This window comes from Mus caroli, chromosome 2 (assembly GCF_900094665.2).
Source record: "Mus caroli chromosome 2, CAROLI_EIJ_v1.1, whole genome shotgun sequence".
NCBI lineage: Eukaryota > Metazoa > Chordata > Mammalia > Rodentia > Muridae > Mus > Mus caroli.
The window spans coordinates 82,552,665-82,557,541 of NC_034571.1; positions in this window are offsets into that span (position 1 = coordinate 82,552,665).

Here is a 4,877-nt window from a genome sequence, read left to right on the forward strand (position 1 = left end):
TCTCTCTCTCTCTCTCTCTCTCTCTCTCTCTCTCTCTCCCTTCTCCCTCTCCAGCCCAGGAATCCTAAAATTCCAACTTCTCTCTGTTGTGCTCAACCATTGGCTGCTGTCATCATTTCTTTCTTTCTTTTTAAATTAGATATTCCCTTTATTTACATTTCAAATGCTATCCACAATGCCCCTCTACCTTCCTCCTGCCCTGCTCCCGAACTCACCCACTCCTGCTTCCTGGCTCTTGCGTTCCCTTGTACTGGGGCATATGATTTTCGCAAGTTCAAGGCCCTCTCCTCCCATTTATGACCAACTAGGCCATCCTCTGCTACGTATGCAGCCAGAGACACGAGCTATGGGGGTTACTGGTTAGTTCATATTGTTGTTCCTCCTATAGGGTGCTGGAATCATTTTTCACCAATTAGAGCCAACTGGGGGCAGGGTCCCTCAGTGTCTTATGGGCAGATACCACTGTAAGCAGTTTTGAGGCACAAACTTAACATTATAACATAAGCATTAGGCCAACCCCATTACATAACAGAATATCATTAATGGCAGGGATTGGTGCTTGCCCAAGGGCAAACCATTCCTTATTTTCTGCTCTCTCTCTCTCTCTCTGTCCTTGCATTTCATTTAGATGGAACAAATTTGGGGTTAAAAATTTGTGGATGGGTTGGTGTCCTTATCTGTTCATTATGGGTCCTGCTTGGTTACAGAAGGTGGCCTCCATCAAAATCTAGCATACTCAACTGAAATGTAGAAATTGCAACTGTAATGTTGAATGTCACTGAAAAAAGAACTGGGATGATGGAGAAGATGAGCATCTGGGTATGCCTGTGGGGGATGATCTACCTTATATTGATTAGGTAGGAAGACATACCTTAGCTGTAGATAATGCAACGCCATGGCCTGGGTTCTTTTGAACTGAATAAAAAGAGGGAGATTGTGGTTTTCTGTCTCTGCTTCCTGGCTGTGGATGCAATAGACAACACGCCACACACTACTGACATCATAATTATCCTGCTATAATGGACCATATCCTCAAACTGACCAACTAAATAAGCCAATTCCTCTTTCAAGTTAATTTTGCCATAGTATTTTTCAAAATTCTACATAAGAATCACGGTCTTTTTATGCTAGTGTATCAAGAATTTTTCATTTTTTTTTTATTTATTTACATCCCAAATGTTAACCAAATCTTATCTAGCCTTCCCCTTCCTCTTAGTTTCTGAGAGGATTGCCATCCCCCAATCCCCCACTCTAGGACATCAAGTCTCTACAGGATTAGGAACCTTCTTTTCCATTGAGACCTGTCAAGACACTCCTCTGCTACATATGTGCCAGGGACCTTAGACCAGCCCACATATGCTCTTTGGTTGGTAGCTTTGTCTCTGGGAGCTCCAAGGAGTCCAGGTTAGATGACACTCTTGGTCTTCCTATGGGGTTGCCATCCTCTTCAATTCCTTCACCTTTCCCCTAACTCATCCATAAAGGTCCCTGACCTCCTTTCAATGATTGGCTGTGAATATCTGCATGTGTCTCAGTCAGCTGCTGGGTAGAGCCCCTCATAAGACAGCCTTGCTCAGTTCTGTGTACAAGACCAACTTGGCATTAGTAATAGTATAAGGGATTGGTTGGAGGGATCCCAATGGATGCAGATTGGATGGATCCCAAGTTGGGCTAGTCACTGGTAAAGTGAGGATGCTTAAATTCCACTTAGAAGGGGGATCAAAATAATCATCAGAAGCAGAGAGAAGAGCAGACCTGGGTGCTAGAGGAGGAAGGGTGAACAAAGGAGGAGCAGGATCAAGTATGGGAGGAGACAGGAGAGAGGCCCAAAAGCCATGATATGAATAGGTAACTGCTGGGGTTGGGGGTTAGGGTGAACATCTAGAAACTCCTAGAGACCTGGGATGTGGGATGCTCCTAGGATTCAATGTGGGTGACCTTAGCCAAAATGCCCAAGTGTAGGGATATGGAACCTTAAGAGACCACTTCCAGTAGTCAAACAGGACCCCCAGTGGACAGATGGTGAGAACAAGCCAGCTACAAAACTTATCCCAAATTGCTCCTGTCTAAAAGAAATGCAAGGATAAAAATGGAGCACAGACTGAAGGAAAGAAATTTTTTCTACCATCTTTAGTGCAACAGGGCCATTAAGTACTGTAGTTTGGTTTGGAGATCCAAGAAATTTGTCTGTGGGTGCTCTCTTTCTTTCCCTCCTGAATAGTTCTTCCAACTACACATAATTATTACTAAAATGTTAAATCACCCTTTTAATACAAATATTTACTTAACTTTCTGATCTCTAAAACTAAGGGGCTATAGAATAAAAGAAGTACAACTAACTACACTAAAATTTGAAATAAAAAAGAGATGAAATTATAAAAATCAAGGGTTTAGACAAAGAAGTGTCTTCCAACCAGTGGTGGAATGACTGTCATCACAAAAGTGAACAAGTTAGTAGCATCACCCACTGTGCGTGACCACTGATCATCACCAATCACACTAGGCATTCTAGTGTATAGAAACTACTACATTTAGGAGATGTATTTAATGTATAGAAAAATCTTAGGAGTGAATATTTTCTAAGTTAAAACAGTCACCTATACATAATATTGACTAGTATTACAAATATCAAGGAAAATAGTATGTTTCATTTTCTTACTCAGAGATCAGAGGCCTGTAAGGGGAAGAGAAAAAAAATGATATTTTATACATAAAAGAAAGTGAAAACAGGGCATGGTGACTCCTGTCTGAAATTCTAACTCTCAGATAAATAAGGCAGAAGGTTTGCAAGCTTGATAGCAGATTGGTTACATAGTGAGGCCCTGACTAAAAATACAGAAGCTATGTGACTAATTAAAAATAAAATATATTAAGATATGAAAACTGGAACATAAGCAAATAGTTGAAAAAGCAGATGTTAAGTCAAGAGAAAAAAACATAAGAACAAGAAATACAAATATAGGCACTTTAAAAACAAGATAAAACATCCAGTTGAAGTGAGATAACAATTAAAGTAAAATTTGACTAACAACAAAATAAACCAAGAAAAGGAACACACTAAACCTTACTGGTAAGTATCTCCTTCTGGATAATAATTTTTACTGATAGTTATGCATTAGAGGGTAACTTATTTATCTTTTAAATGTTTAAAAGAGTTCAAAGTAGATAAAATTGGAAATAATTCATCAAATTCAATTAAAAGTAGGCTTTCCACTTAGAAGACAAACATTACCTACAGAGAAAGCAAACAGGTATTGAAACTGAAGGACTAACATACATTTATAGTAGTAATGTATTGGTGCATCTTTACTCAAGGAGTTCAATTCAATAAAAATTAAAATATTTTAAGAATTGTTAATTTTTGATAATTTCACATCTTGATCAGATTCAACTATTTCATTAAGTTTTTCAAGATATGGTCCCATCTCCTACACCCCCAACTTCAAGTCTTCTTTTACCTATGTTTAATAACTCATTGACTACATTTTGCATTGTCCATATAGTTATAGGCCATTGGCTGGTGCTTGTTTGAACTTCTGAAAATCACACAGTTAAAAAAAACCAGACTGTCCCTTCCCTGGAAGCCATTTGGTGCCCCTAGATCCTCGGTTAAGACTAGGGGGATCATGAAGCCTTTCACACTCTGTTATAATGGTTAGTTGATCTTGTGCTGGCAAAAACAAAAATTGAAAAGCAGCAACAACAACAACAACAGAAACTCGTAAGAGCTCAAGAAGGCAACAGATCTGTCTTATCCAGAAGACTCTTCCATACTTCAGAACAAGTCAAGGGGAGGCCCCTTACCATATTTTAAAAGTTATTTATATGCTTCAATTTCATACAATGATGAAGTATAAACATGAAATCTTAATCTGCAGACTTAGATGATTATTTTGGCAGCTGTTTAGAAAGAGGAAACCGATCAAGGTTCTCAGACATGCTACAGAGCAATGTGTGATCATTTACATTTCATTCATATGAAACACACATCTTCAGAGAAGGTAAGAACCAGTGAAGTATTCCTGTTTATTTTTTCTAACCAAGTATAAAGCCTCTAGGAATATGAGAGAGGTCACTCAATTATCCCATTATCATTAATTTCCAGATGATTATGTTCATGGAAAAAGGAGAATGTTTCATTATGTATGTTTATAGAAATATGATGAATATCTCTTCTTCTTTGGGTTTCATACAAGTCTGTAAGAACACAGACTACTCACTTGACGCAAACTTGCATCATCAAAGATTCATCCCATGGTGAAGGTTCTATAGTTATGAAGATTCTAATTAATATTAAATTCATCTCACTAACCAACAATAATAATAGGACGTTGTCAAGGTGAGAAGTTTCCTGTTACCAGACCAAGATGACACTTCACTGGATGAAATATTACACACACACACACACACACACACACACACACACACACCCCACACAAATATATGTATAAACATGTATCTATGTAAAATCCAGAAATGAGAGGGAGCATACAATATTTGTCTTTGCATGGATTAATTTGCTTTAATATGATCATATTCAATTTTTTTCTATATCCAATAGATGACTTTATTTTTTATTAGGTATTTTCCTTGTTTACATTTTCAATGCTATCCCAAAAGTCCCCCATACCCACCCTCCCAATCCCCTACCATCCACTCCCCCTTTTTGGCCCTGGGGTTCCCCTGTACTGGGGCATATAAAGTTTGCAAGTCCAATGGGCCTCTCTTTGCAGTGATGGCTGACTAGGCCATCTTTTGATACATATGCAGCTAGAGACAAGAGCTCCAGGGTACTGGTTAATTCATATTGTTTTTCCACCTATAGGGTTGCAGTTCCCTTTAGCTCCTTGGGTAATTTCTCTAGCTCCTCCATTGGG